At 44.9% G+C, this 15700-nt stretch overlaps 1 protein-coding gene across 2 annotated transcripts in view; it reads left to right on the top strand.

The window, feature by feature from the left end:
* LOC141157212 (cytochrome P450 2D15-like) overlaps nt 1-15700 on the top strand; it is a 267789-nt gene that overhangs the window by 72529 nt on the left and 179560 nt on the right. The window lies entirely within an intron of this gene.

Raw genomic sequence — 15700 nt, 5'->3', positions numbered from 1 at the left:
TTTCTGTATTTTCATGACTATGAAAATTGTACATTCACACTGAAGGCATCAAAACTATGAATTAACACATGAGGAATTATATACTTAATAAAAAAGTGTGAAACAACTGAAAATATGTCTTATATTCTAGGTTCTTCAAAGTAGCCACCTTTTGCTTTGATGACTGCTTTGCACACGCTTCGCATTCTCTTGATGAGCTTCAAGAGCTAGTGACCAGAAATGGTCTTCCAACAATCTTGAAGGAGTTCCCAGAGATACTTTGCACTTGTTGGCCCTTTTGCCTTCATTCTGCGGTCCAGCTCACCCCAAACCATCTCGATTGGGTTCAGGTCTGGTGACTGTGGAGGCTAGGTCATCTGGCGTAGCACCCCGTCACTCTCCTGCTTGGTCAAATAGCCCTTACACAGCCTGGAGGTGTGTTTGGGGTCATTGTCCTGTTGAAAAATAAATGATGGTCCAACTAAACGCAAACCGGATGGTATAGCATGCCACTGCAAGATGCTGTAGTAGCCATGCTGGTTAAGTATACCTTCAATTTTGAATAAATCCCCAACAGTGTCACCAGCAAAGCTCCCCCCGACCATCACACCTCCTCCTCCATGCTTCACGGTGGGAACCAGGCATGTAGAGTCCATCCATTCACCTTTTCTGCGTCGCACAAAGACACGGTGGTTAGAACCAAAGATCTCAAATTTGGACTCATCAGACCAAAGCACAGATTTCCACTGGTCTAATGTCCATTCCTTGTGTTCTTTAGCCCAAACAAGTCTCTTCTGCTTGTTGCCTGTCCTTAGTAGTGGTTTCCTAGCAGCTATTTTACCATGAAGGCTGCTGCACAAAGTCTCCTCTTAACAGTTGTTGTAGAGATGTGTCTGCTGCTAGAACTCTGTGTGGCATTGACCTGATCTCTAATCTGAGCTGCTGTTAACCTACGATTTCTGAGGCTGGTGACTTGGATAAATTGATCCTCAGAAGCAGAGGTCTTCCCTTCCTGGGGCGGTCCTCATGTGAGCCAGTTTCTTTGTAGCCCTTGATGGTTTTTGCAACTGCCCTTGGGGACATTTTCAAAGTTTTCCCAATTTTTCAGACAGACTGACCTTCATTTCTTAAAGTAATGATGGCCACTCATTTTTCTTTACTTAGCTGCTTTTTCTTGCCATAATACAAATTCTAACAGTCTATTCAGTAGGACTATCAGCTGTGTATCCACCAGACTTCTACACAACACAACTGATGGTCCCAAGCCCATTTATAAGGCAAGAAATCCCACTTATTAAACCTGACAGGGCACACCTGTGAAGAGAAAACCATTTCCGGTGACTACCTATGAAGCTCATCAAGAGAATGCCAAGAGTGTGCAAAGCAGTCATCAAAGCAAAAGGTGGCTACTTTGAAGAACCTAGAATATACGTCATATTTTCAGTTGTTTCACACTTTTTTATTAAGTATATAATTCCTCATGTGTTAATTCATAGTTTTGATGCCTTCAGTGTGAATGTACAATTTTCATAGTCATGAAAATACAGAAAAAATCTTTAAATGAGAAGGTGTGTCCAAACTTTTGGTCTGTACAGTATATATATACTGTATTTATATATATATGTACACTACCATTCAAAAGTTTGGGGTCATTTAGAAATGTCATTATTTTTGAAAGAAAAGCACTTTTTTTTCAATGAAGCTAGCATTAAATGAATCAGAAATACACTCTAGTCATTTACCACATTAACAATGTATATTCTAGCTGCAAACGTCTTGTTTTTATTGCAATATCTACATAGGTGTATAGAGGCCCATTTCCAACAACCACCACTCCAGTGTTTAATGGTACATTGTGTTTTCTAACTGTGTAAGAAGGCTAATGGATGTTTAGAAAACCCTAGAAAACCCTTGCACAAGTATGTTAGCCCAGCTGGAAACTGTTTGGCTGATTTGAGAAGCTATAAAATTGACCTTCCTTTGAGCTAGTTGAGAATCTGGAGCATTACATTTGTTTGCTCTATGAAACTCTCTCCATGCGAGAGATTGCCAAAAAACTGAAGATTTCCTACAACGGTGTGTACTACTCCCTTCAGAGGAGAGCACAAACAGGCTCTAACCAGAGTAGAAAGAGAAGTGGGAGGCCCCGCTGCACAACTGAGCAACAAGACAAGTACATTAGAGTCTCTAGTTTGAGAAATTGACGCCTCACAGCTCCTCAACTGGCAGCTTCATTAAACAGTACACGCAAAATGCCAGTGTCAACGTCTACAGTGAAGAGGCGACTCCAGGATGCTGGCCTTCAGGGCAAAGTGGCAAAGAAAAAGCCATATCTGAGACTGGCTAATAAAAGGAAAAGATTAATATGGGCAAAAGAACACAGACATTGGACAGAGGAAGATTGGAAAAAAGTTTTATTGTCAGATAAATCAAATTTTGAGGTGTTTGGATCATACAGAAGAACATTTGTGAGATGCAGAACAACTGAAAAGATGCTGGAAGAGTGCCTGACACCATCTGTCAACCCCATTGAGCTGTTGTGGGAGCAGCTTGACCGTATGGTACGCAAAAAGTGCCCATCAAGCCAATCCAACTTGTGGAAGGGGCTTCAGGAAGCATGGGGTGAAATTTCTCAAGATTACCTCAGCAAATTAACAGCTAGAATGCCAAAGGTCTGCAATGCTGTAATTGCTGCAAAGGGAGCATTCTTTGACGAAAGCAAAGTTTGAAGGAGAAAATTATTCTGTCAAATAAAAATCATTATTTCTAACCCTGTCAATGTCTGGACAATATTTTCTATTCATTTTGCAACTCATTTGATAATTAAAAGTATGAATTTTCATGGAAAACACAAAATTGTCTGGGTGACCCCAAACGTTTGAACGGTAGTGTGTATGTATACTGTGGGGAAAAAAATTATTTGATACACTCGATTTTTCTACAAAGAATGGAGAGGTCTGTAATTTTTATTGTAGGTACACTTCAACTGTGAGAGACACGATCTTAAAATAAAAACTAGAAAATCACATTGTATGATTTTTAAATAGTTAAATTGCATTTTATTGAATGAAATAAGTATTTGATCACCTACCATCCAGCAAGAATTCTGACTCTCACAGACCTGTTAGTTTTTCTTTAAGAAGCCATCCTAAACTGCACTCATTACCTGTATTAATTGCACCTGTTTGAACTCGTTACTTGTAAAAAAAGACACCTGTCCACACATTCAATAAATCACACTCCAGCTTCTCCACCATGGCCAAGACCAAAGAACTGTCTAACGACTTCGGGGACAAAATTGTAGACCTGCAGAAGGCTGGAATGGGCTACAGAACAATAGGCAAGTAGCTTGGTGAGAAAGCAACAACTGTTGGCACAAGTATTAGAAAATGGAAAAAATACAAAATAACTGTCAATCTTCTTTGGTCTGGAGCTCCATGTAAGATCTTGCCTCGTGGGGTAAGGATGATTTTGAGAAAGGTCAGGAATCAGCCCAGAACTACACGGGAGGACCTGGTCAATGACCTGGAGAGAGCTGGGACCACAGTCTCAAATATTACCATTAGTAACACACTACGGCGTCATGGAATATAATCCTGCAGGGCAGTTTTTGGTTTGTCTTTTAACTTGATGTAACCATGCTTGGAATGTACATTCTGCTATTTACAATCTTATAACAACCTAGTCATGTATATTTCAAGTTATATTCGCAATAATTAATGTATGAAAACTTTATTTTCAATAAAAACAAGGTTTAAAAGAAAAAAATCCTGCAGGGCACGCAAGGTCCCCCTGCTCACGGCAGCACATGTCCAGGCCAGTTTGAAGTTCGCCAATGACCATCTGGATGATCCAGAGGAAGAATGAAAGAAGGTTATGTGGTCAGGTGAGACCAAAATAGAATGTTTAGGTATCAACTCCACTTGCCGTGTTTGGAGGAAGAAGAAGGATGAGTACAACCCCAAAAACACTATTCCAACCGTGAAGCATGGTGGGGGAAGCATCATACTTTGGGGGTGCTCTTCTGCAAAGGGTACAAGATGACTGAACCACATTTAAGGGAGGATGCATGAGGTCATGTATCACAAGATTTTGGCCAACAACCTACTTCCCTCAGTAAGAGCATTGAAGATGGGTCGTGGCTTGGTCTTCAAGCATGACAATGACCTGAAACACACAGCCAGGACAACTAAAGAGTGGCTCTATAAGAACCATTTCAAGGTTCTGCAGTGGCCTAGCCAGTCTCCAGACCTGAACCCAATAGAAAACCTTGGGAGAGATCCGAAACTCAATGTTGCCCAGCGACAGACCCAAAACCGGAAAGATCTGAAGATGATCTGTATAGAGGCATGGGCCAAAATCCCTACTGCAGTGTGTGCAAACTTGGTCAAGAACTACAGGAAACATCTGACCTCTGTATTTGCAAACAAGGTTTCTTTACCAAATATTAAGTTCTGTTTTCTATTGTATCAAACACTTGTTTCATGCAATAAAATGCAAATTAATTATGCAAAATCATACAATGTTATTTCCTGGATTTTTTTTAAGATTCTGTCCCTCATAGTTGAAGTGTACCTTACGATAAAAATTACAGACCTCTCCATTCTTTGTAGGTGGCAAAACTTGCAAAATTGTCAGTGTATCAAATACTTATTTTCCCCACTGTATATATATATTTTTCTGTAGGTATATTTTTGAGTAAAATGTACATTGTTGTTTTATTCTATAAACTACTGACAACATGTCTCTGAAATTCAAAGCTAAAAATTGTGTATTTATTTGCAGCAAATGAGAAATTGTCAAAATAATAAAAAAGAAACAGTGCTTTCAGACCTCAAATAATGCAAAGAGAACAAGTTCTTATTCATTTAGAAGCAACAATACTCATGTTTTAACTCAGGAAGAGTTCAGGAATCAATATTTGGTGGAATAACCATGATTTTTAATCATAGCTTTCATGCATCTTGGCATGCTTTCCACCAGTCTTTCATACTGCTTTTGGGTGACCTTATGCCACTCCTGGCACAAAAATGTAAGCAGTTCTTCTTTGTTTGATGGCTTGTGACTATCCATCTTCCTCTTGATTACATTCCAGAGGTTTTCTATGGGGTTCAGGTCTGGAGAATTGGGCTGGCCATGACAGGGTCTTGATGTGGTGCTCCTTCATCCACACATTGATTGACCTAGCTGTGTGGCATGGGGCATTGTCCTGCTGGAAAAAAAACAGTCCTCAGAGTTGGGGAACATTGCCTGAGCAGAAGGAAGTGATTAGCCCAGGGGATGGGGGTGACTCGGTACCCGGGCCTTTGCCTGGCCTTTGGGGATGTCGCGGTGGTCGGCTCCTGGGCCTGTACCCTGGGGTCAGCTTTAAAAAAGGGATTGTTTGTTAATTTTATGAAAGTTCGTGATGCCACCTGTGGTTTCTGGTGAGAATCACCAGCACTGCGGCAGTCCACTGAGGCCGGTGACAAGTCAGCTCGATGATATAGCTCCCCACAGGCGGAGCTGGGCCTCAGGGCAGCGTACGGAGAGGGGAGATGCAGGACAGGCGAGACCCAGCCGGGTCAGAGCAAGAACGGGGATGGACACGGTAGTCACTTCAGTACCTTTTACTGACGGAAATTCAGGCACATTCCAGAGCACTGTAGGGTGAAGGGTGCATATCAAGATCCTCCCCAATGAGCGGGTGTAGGGCCTTCTGTTTCTTGCCTCTGCCTAGTAAGTTTCTGACCTGCCTGGAGCTAGGCCTAACTTTATCTCTGTCCTGCACCGGCTGACATTATGGTAGGGCCTTTTCTTGGAGTGCACGCTTCCAGCTTACGGGGCCTATGTGTCTCCTGGCTCTGTTACCTATCAGCTCTCTGATGAACCTGGGACCTGTAGTTCTCCAGGGATTCCGGTTATGCCTTACTGGGTTGTAGAGATCCCGGTAAGCTCGGACCCGGTGTCCGGTAAATGCTTCGGGGTGAGCGGATAAGCTCCTCTGCCCCCTACGTACTAACTCTTCACTCGCCTTCGGCCACGCTCGGGCCCACACTAGGGTACTCATACTAACGGCAGCTTGCCGCTCTTCACCGATCTTATGGCGCCGGCACACCTAAAGCTTCCTATTCTGAGCTACAACTGAGTCTGGACTGAGCTCGACTGCAGCTGACTCCTCTCAGGTACGTTTACTGCAGGAACTCTCTCAACAGACTGACTCTCTGTCAACTCCAGACTAACTGACTGCCTAGCTCCACCTTCCCTATTTATATCCCTAACGGGCTCCCTCTGCTGGTCTGAGGTGGAAGGTGGAGATGTGTGAATGTTTATGGGGGCCTCTTGTGGAGGAATCCATCAATGCACTCTTCTAGGATCTGTGATACCACGCGCAGCTGGGCGTCACAGAAGCAAGTGTTTTTCAAGGATAACCTTGTATGCTGCTTGATTCATACGTCCTTCGCAAAGATTAACCTGCCCAATTCCAGCCTTGCTGAAGCATCCCCAGATCATCACTGATCCTCCACAAAATTTCACAGTGGGTGCAAGACACTGTGGCTTGTATGCCTCTCCAGGTCTCCGTCTAACCATTAGACAACCAGGTGTTGGGCAAAGCTGAAAATTAGACTCATCAGCGAAGATTACCTTACTCCAGTCCTCTTTGGTCAAATCCTTATGGTCTTTGGCAAACTTCAGCCCTGCTCTCCTTTGCTTCTCATTGATGAAAGGCTTTTTTCTAGCTTTACATGACTTGAGGCCTGCCTCTAGGAGCCTGTTACGAACTGTTCTTGCCATGCACTTCACCCCAGCTGCCATTTGCCATTCCTTTTGTAGGTCACTTGATGTCATCCTGCGGTTGCTGAGTGACATTCGAATAAGATGACGCTCATCCCGGTCAGTGGAGAGTCGCTTTCGCCCTCTGCCGGGCTGTAGCTTTGTTGTCCCCAATGTCTGCTGCTTGACCTTGTAGTAATGGACTGCTGTCTTCGAAATTTTATGGATGGAGGCAACATGACACTCACTGTATCCCTCTGCTAGTAAAGCCAGAATTTAGCCCTTCTTTTCCTCACTTAAGACTTTTCTTTTAAACTCCTTTGGCATGGTGAAAAGTTATTTTTTCATTCAAATTACTTTTGGGCTATTCCTAGCACTTGTTTTGCCATCCAGCTTGTCCTATTGCAAGAGGATTGTGAAGACCACAGCAGTGTTTTTTATACTTTCCCTCGTTACATAAGATTTGGATCAGGTGATCACCTAATCAGAAGCACATTAAGTAGAATGAGGTGTACTTTGGTTGGAATTCAACTGACACTGGAATGGAATAGCTGTCAGACATGTAGAGATGGTGATTTTTAGAAAACTGTGCAGTGGTCTCTTAATTTTGGCCAGAGCTATATACAGTACAGACCAAAAGTTTGGACACACCTTCTCATTTAAAGATTTTTCTGTATTTTCATGAATATCAAAATTGTACATTCACACTGAAGGCATCAAAACTATGAATTAACACATGTGGAATTATATACTTAACAAAAAACTGTGAAACAACTGAAAATATGTTTTATATTCTAGGTTCTTCAAAGTAGCCACCTTTTGCTTTGATGACTGCTTTGCACACTCTTGGCATTCTCTTGATGAGCTTCAAGAGGTAGTCACCGGAAATGGTTTTCACTTCACAGGTGTGCCCTGTCAGGTTTAATAAGTGGGATTTCTTGTCTTATAAATGGAGTTGGGACCATCAGTTGTGTTGTGCAGAAGTCTGGTGGATACACAGCTGACAGTCCTACTGAATAGACTGTTAGCTGCTTTTTTCTTGCCATAATACAAATTCTAAGTAAAGAAAAATGAGTGGCCATCATTACTTTAAGAAATGAAGGTCAGTCAGTTCGAAAAATTGTGAAAACTTTGAAAGTGTCCCCAAGTGCAGTTGCAAAACCCATCAAGCGCTACAAAGAAACTGGCTCACATGAGGACCGCCCCAGGAAAGGAAGACCAAGAGTCACCTCTACTTCTGAGGATAAGTTTATCTGAGTCACCAGCCTCAGAAATCCCAGGTTAACAGCAGCTCAGATCAGAGACCAGGTCAATGCCACACAGAGTTCTAGCAGCAGTCACATCTCTTCAACAACTGTTAAGAGGAGACTTTATGCAGCAGGCCTTCATGGTAAAATAGCTGCTAGGAAACCACTGCTAAGGACAGGCAACAAGCAGAAGAGACTTGTTTGGGCTAAAGAACACAAGGAATGGACATTAGACCAGTGGAAATCTGTGCTTTGGTCTGATGAGTCCAAATTTGAGATCTTTGGTTCCAACCACCGTGTCTTTGTGCGACGCAGAAAAGGTGAACGGATGGACTCTACGTGCCTGGTTCCCACCGTGAAACATGGAGGAGGAGGTGTGATGGTGTGGGGGTGCTTTGCTGGTGACACTGTTGGGGATTTATTCAAAATTGAAGGCATACTGAACCAGCATGGCTACCACAGTATTTTGCAGCGGCATGCTATTCCATCCGGTTTGCGTTTAGTTGGACCATCATTTATTTTTCAACAGGACAATGACCCCAAACACACCTCCAGGCTGTGTAAGGGCTATTTGACCAAGAGGGAGAGTGATGGGGTGCTATGCCAGATGACCTGGCCTCCACAGTCACCAGACCTGAGCCCAATCGAGATGGTTTGGGGTGAGCTGGACCGCAGAGTGAAGGCAAAAGGGCCAACAAGTGCTAAGCATATCTGGGAACTCCTTCCAGATTGTTGGAAGACCATTTCTGGTGACTACCTCTTGAAGCTCATCAAGAGAATGCCAAGAGTGTGCAAAGCAGTTATCAAAGCAAAAGGTGGCTACTTTGAAGAACCTAGAATATAAGACATATTTTCAGTTGTTTCACACTTTTTTGTTAAGTATATAATTCCACATGTGTTAACTCATAGTTTTGATGCCTTCAGTGTGAATGTACAATTTTCATAGTCATGAAAATACAGAAAAATCATTAAATGAGAAGGTGTGTCCAAACTTTTGGTCTATACTGTATATATATATATATATAGATATATATATATATATATATATATAGAGAGAGAGAGAGAGAGCGAGAGAGAGAGATCTATATATACATTATATACATATGCACTTCTCAAAAAATAATGGGAACACTAAAATACCACATTCTAGAATTAAATATACTCAAAATCAAAGTGGAAAATCAAATTACAGGTTGATCCAACTTCAGTGGAAATGTCTCAAGACTAGGAAATGATGCTCAGTAGTGTGTGTGGCCTCCACATAAACCATATATGGCTTCATCTGCCATTTTGTTTATGCTTGAAAAAGCTCGCTTGCTGGCCGAAACGTTGCTTTTATGATGGATTTTCATGAATACAGGAAAAGAATCATCTTTCTCGTGCCTTGGAAACAATTTGTCTCTGGGTTGTTTGATTAATGTTCTGCCGTGTTGAATGCATTACTGATTCTGTGATATGCATAATTCCACAACTTTTCCTTCTTGGTGTTGCAATTTTAGTGTTGTAGGGGGTGAGCCCTTATGGAACATTGAATGACACTACGGCTTTAAGAGATCATGCTCTCCTCTGAGTTTTGCTTTTGGACTAGTTGCCTCCCCCTCCTGTTGTTTTTGGTGTGTGCTAAGAGAGGAAGATGAACCAGAAAGCAGAGAGACCTCCTGTGTGTCTGAGGTAACAGGGATATTTCTGCCGGTTCCCTAATAAGGAGAGACTTAAAGAGGAACTGATTATTCCCTGGAAAGGCAAGAGTACGGACTAGTGCAAGATTTGTTGACAGGACTGTGTCCAGAAGCAGAGGAGTTCATCCCTTCAGTAAAACAGCTTCTCTGAGGATTGGTGACCTGAGGTACAGACAACACAGAGTGGCAGCCATTTCTCCACATTGAAAGTGAAACAAGTTTTGCCTACCGGCAGAGGGAACAAGATCCAAGATACAGGAGGAAGGATTCAAGTGTGACTGATTTGGCACAGCGGCTTCTGAAACAAGCAGCAGATGTCTTTCTGTTCCTGACCTTCACAATTATGAGTGACTCACCGGTGGTGAACTGTGTTAGGGTTAAGTGTAGTTTTCTTTAGTTAGGACGTGTAGCAGTGTGGCTCGTTTAGCAGAAAGTCGGAAACAGAATTAGCCTAGAGTAGTTTGTGAAACTTGATTTGTACTGTTTGTATTGAGCTTTCATTGCCATAGCTGGAGCATAGTTCTCTTACTCACTTCAGCTATTTCTTCCTATATTCAAGTTATTGATATTGTCATTGAAAATACTGTTATTCTCATGTCCTGGCATATAATTCCTTTGTACATAATAAAGCTGGTGTTTTGTTTCTGCCTTCTTGTCTGCTGTGCTGTACTTGAATCCTGCCTTGCAGTGTTCTCACTACACCGCTACAGTGTCGAGGTGTCACACTTCTACCCAAAAGCAAGACAGTGCATGGTGAGACAGGAAGGGAGGAAGCTCTGCCATTAGGGAAGGATACAAGGAGGCACCCCTGGTACTTGCCCTGCGCCACCCTGAGCTCCCTAGCGTCCTTAGATGTGTTCTTTTACTCCGTGTGGCAATCACGTTCCAATCCCTTTCTTACCCTAAGTACCACCCTTATTAGTGAGTAGGACAGCAGGAAAGCTAGTCCTGCTCTTTTGTAAAGACACAGAGGGGAAACAGATGGATAAAATAAAACCACAATCAATCAAAAATAGTCTCAAACAATTGAGTGGGAAATAGGGAAGGGGCAGGTGAGGCAAACCAAATGGGAATAGAGACTGGGAGACACATAACCAACTAAACGCAGAAATCTTCTGAAACAACTCCAAACACCTGCTCCGTTAGAGGCTCATTCCTCCAGTTCTAAACCAAGTAGTTGCAAGCTATAACTGGCAAAACAGAAGCTTGAAGGAGATTTAAACCAAAGGGAAGTGATGAACTCAGAACAACTGAGACAACTGAGGACGGCGAATTTCAGGAGACAAACAGGACTGTTTAACCTTTGCAAGGACAGAGCAAGAGAAACCTAAACCTGAAGGAAGGTGAAGCAGTTGTAACCAGTGCAGATGTATCAGTAACTAGACGTCTCGATCTTCTGGCCCCACTCTGTCACGGCATCCCTGTGACATGAGGAATGTAGAAAAGAAGACAGTTATGTTGCCAGATATTCCTACAGTCAGAGAAAGACCCGTACAATTATTATCCCTTCTGTCAAAACTGAAGGGATAATATATTGAAATTATTTACCGTTTTTTCTGTTTGAATTGTTTATGGCTACCCTTATTCCCTCACATAAACAATTTACATTATTGTTGAAAGCAAATTACCTACAGAGTTAACATAAGTGAAAGTGTTTTCGACAAACAATGATTTAGAGCAAATAAATTATCCAGATCCACTGCTGGTATTTGCTATTGTCGACCAATAACTTCCCAGATGTGCTTGACAAGAGGCAAATCTGGAGACACCGCAGGCCATGGTAGCATATTTACGCCACGCAGACTGCTCACAGTAACATGAGCAATATGTAGCCTAGCTTTGAAAAACAGCTCCTGGGACACTTTGTAGAAATGGCCATACCACTGGTTCCACAACCAAATTAATGTAATGCTGAGCGGTTAGAGCAATAGGAATGAAGACTTGAGAGGTTCAGCTACCATGCATTATACCAAAACTACACCATAATCCCGGGATTAGGACCAATGTGATGTTCTCTCATGAAGGACTTTTCATAGCGTTGCCCACATGGTTTTCAGACTAATGTCTATCTATCATTGTGTCAAAGATTAAAGCAGGACTCATCGCTGAAAAGAAGAGACCTCCATTCCAGCCTCTATTGCTTCATTCCAGCTTTTCTTCTTCATCTGGAGACCACATGGGCAATGCCATGACTAGGCCTTCACACAGTAATGCCATACTGTTCCTACTCCTGAGATTATATTATGGGGTGGCATAATGCACAGTAGTTGTACCCCTCTAGTCTTCATTCCAGATAACACATGGAAAAGTGACAAGTACATATAGTCATGCGAAAAGAAAAGAGGTGGAGGAGTAAAAGGAGGGGGAGACACAGATATAGGCATGTCATACCCTTCTAAAATCCAAACAGTGAGAAGCCAACACGGCCAGTCCGTTCCTGCCCGTGCCACCTCCGTGTCGCCGGGTTTGTGCCAGAGCCGCGGTGGACCCTGACGGCCAGCCCCCCTCTCCCAATACTGGTGCCTGTCCGCTGGTGGGTCGAGCCCCCCCGCGGTGGGGGGGGAGTAACATCTGCAGAAGAAAGACCATCTTCCAGCCAAACTAACATGTTGACTTCTTTTCGTGGACAATGTGATAAGATCCCTTTGTTACGGACACGCCCATCACTACAAATTCCAGATGAGGCACAAAAACAGCAGGTGCTTCAGCGGATATCAAGTGCTCCTTCAAGTGGGCTCTCCTCCACCTCAACTTCAACATCACAAATACTCCAGTCCTCAGAGGTGTCACCCCAATTGCACTTGCTTCCTCACAGCTCCCAAGTCTCCAGCTGCCCGTCTGAGTATGGGGTAACACAGATGGTTGAGTCTGCAGAGCTGTTTACTCATACTATAGCCTGGGAAACGGAGGTCTGCTCCAGAGCTTCTGTTAATCCAGATGAGTAAATGATCTGCACTGATGCCCAGAATCTTTATAAGTCGGATCCAGGACCAGATGAAGAAGGTTCTGAGCATAATGTAGACCCTCGTTCCCACACTGTAACTCCTGTTGGTGGAGACAATGATGAAGACGATGATGAGACTCAAATACCTGATTGGAGCGACAACTTGACTTTTTGGTCAGGGCAGGAAGAGGTTGGTTTTGAGGACGACGGGTGTGATAACACACAGGGTGATGATGACAAGGTTGGAGATCCCACTTACTGTCAACCCACAGTCAGCCAGTCGATTAGGTCACCCGGGCCTTTGCCTGGCCCTGGGGATGTCGCGGTGGTCGTCTCCCTGGCCCGTACCCTGGGATCACTCTTTAAAAGGGTGGATAAATGTTAATTTTATAAGAGTTTGTGACGCCACCTGTGGTATCTGGTGAGAAGCACCAGCGCTGCAGCAGTCCACTGAGGCCCGTGATAAGGCAGCTTGATGGTATAGCTCCCCACAGGTGGAGCTAGGTCTCAGGGCAGCATATGCAGGGGGAATGCAGGACAGGCGAGACCCAGCTGGGTCAGAGCAAGAACAGGAACGGACACGGTAGTCACTTCAGTACCTTTTACTGGAGGAAATTCAGGCACATCCTGGAGCACTGTAGGGTGAAGCGTGCATATCAGGATCCTCCCCAATGAGCGGGTGTAGGGCCTCCTGTTTCTTGCCTCTGCGTAGAAAGTTTCTGACCTGCCTGGAGCTAGGTCTAACTTTGTCTCTGTCCTGCGCTGGCTGACCTAGTAGTAGGGCCTTCTCTTGGAGTTCACGCTCCCAGTATGCGGGGCCTAAGCGTCTCCTGGCTCTGTTACGTATCAGCACCTTAGCGATCCTGGGACTTGTAGTTCTCCAGGGATTCCGGTTATGCCTTACTGGGTCATAGAGAACCCGGTAAGCTCGGATCCGGTGTCCGGTAAATGCTTCGGGGTGAGCTGGTTAAGCTCCTCTGCCCCTTATGTACTAACTCGCCACTTGCCTTCAGCCTACTCGGGCCCTCGCTAGGCTATACACACTAACGGCAGCTTGCCGCGCTTCACCGATCTTATGGCGCCGGCACACCTTAAGCTCTATCTGGGCTCCCTGAATCTAGCTAGCAGGAGCCTCGTGCTCCACTGCTGAACTATTAACTGAGTTCTCTAGACTAGACTGAGCTCCACTGCAGACTGACCTCTCTTAGGCTTCTCTACTGCAGGAACTCTTCAGAGGAACTGAACTGCCTAGCTCCACCTTCCCTATTTATATCCCTAACGGGCTCCCTCTGCTGGTCTGAGGTGGAAGGTGGAGATGTGTGAATGTTTATGGGGGCCTCTTGTGGAGGATTCCATCAATACACTCTTCTAGGATCTGTGATACCAAGCGCAGCGGGGCGTCACAGATGCTATTGACGACGAGGTTAGGTTGCGCCTTCCTGGACAGAGACGGAGTACTGGAAGCACGTCAACAACTGCATCCTCAACCACAACTCTGCCTCTGACCACAAGTCGTAGTGGCTCTTCAGGTCGCATGGGCTCTAAGCCTTGCATAGCCTGGGCATTTATTCAGATCGATAAGGATGACCCAACTCATTTTATCTGTAATATTTATCACCAAAAGCTAAGTAGAGGTCAAAAAATCCATAGTTTGAGTACTTCATGCATGTACCGTCACATGGATATGAAGCATAAGTTGCAGTGGGAAGCTCACTGTGCTACAATGCGGCCTAGCAGGCTGGGCCAACCACCGTCTGCCCCATCTTGTGTATCCGCGGCCTCTTCATCCTCTGTGACTGGGGGGACAGCAGTCACACATGTTTTTGGATGCAGACCTGCCACATCTTTACCTGCAACAGCCAGTGTGATTGGCAGGTCGTCAGTTCATTGGGAAGTGGAAACACCTGCTGGTGTTGAGCGCTCTCTGACATCGAGGGCATCATCTTTGGATCAAGGCAACCTAACAAGTCCGCCTGCATCTTCCTCACAGACCGGCAGTTTGCCGGGGACACCCTACTCAACCCCGTCAAAGCACAACAGCCAGCCCTCGGTCCCTCAGATGTGGACAAGTAAAAGACCATTTCCTCCTAGCCATGAGAAAGCTAAGAGATTGAATTTCACCATCTGCAAGCTGCTGGCTACAGAAATGCTGCCTTTCCGCCTGGAGGACACAGTGGATTTTCGAGACCTTATGTCCGTCGCAGTTCCCCAGTACCAGATGCCCAGTCGGCACTACTTCTCAAAGATAGGTGTGCCTGCGCTCCACCAGCATGTCGCACACAACATCACCGCTTCTTTGAGAAACTCTGTGTGTGACAGGGTGCATTTCACCACAGACACTTGGACGAGTAGGCATGGACAGGGGCGTTACATGTCGCTGACTGGGCACTGGGTAACTATGGTGACAGCAGGACAAGGGGCTGCTGTCCAAGTCTTACCGTCCCCACGAGTTTTGCGTCAATCCTCTTTATCTCGAAGTTCCTCCACTGCTTCTGCCTCCTCAACCTCCTCTCGGTCCTCCACCTGCACCCAAAGCCTGTCTGGTAATGCCACCTGCTTTCTAACTGCGCAGAAGGAATCCTGCACACCTCCTTCCTATGCTGGCAGCAGGGCTCAACGGCATCAGTGTTTACTTTGAAATGTCTGGGAAATGTGAGTCACACATCTGAGGAGTTGTGGTCAGTTCTGGAGACCCAGTTTCATGAATGGTTGTCTCCACTGGACCTGCAAACAGGGAAGGCCATGTGCGACAATGCTGCAAACCTGGGTGCGGCCCTTCGCCGGGGCAATGTCACACACGTGCCTTGTATGGCTCACGTGTTGAACCTGGTTGTCCATAAATTTTTAGCCCACTATCCCGGACTAGATGGCCTTCTGCAGAGGGCACGGTCGCTGTGTGCTCACTTCCGCCATTCGCATCCCGCAGCTCAACGACTTACATCTCTACAGAAGTCGTTGGGCCTGCCAGTTCACCGGCTGAAATGCGATGTGCCGACACGGTGGAATTCAACTCTGCACATGTTGCAGCGACTGTGGCAGCACCGACAAGCCCTGGTGCAATACGTTCTGACGTATAGCCTGGGCCAACGAGATCCAAA

Source organism: Phyllobates terribilis, unplaced genomic scaffold, assembly GCF_046119375.1.
Source record: "Phyllobates terribilis strain yellow unplaced genomic scaffold, ASM4611937v1 Scaffold_8__6_contigs__length_399053987, whole genome shotgun sequence".
In the NCBI taxonomy this organism is placed as follows: domain Eukaryota; kingdom Metazoa; phylum Chordata; class Amphibia; order Anura; family Dendrobatidae; genus Phyllobates; species Phyllobates terribilis.
The sequence above is the reverse complement of the archived record's forward strand: the minus strand, read 5'-3'. Positions and strand labels throughout refer to the sequence as shown.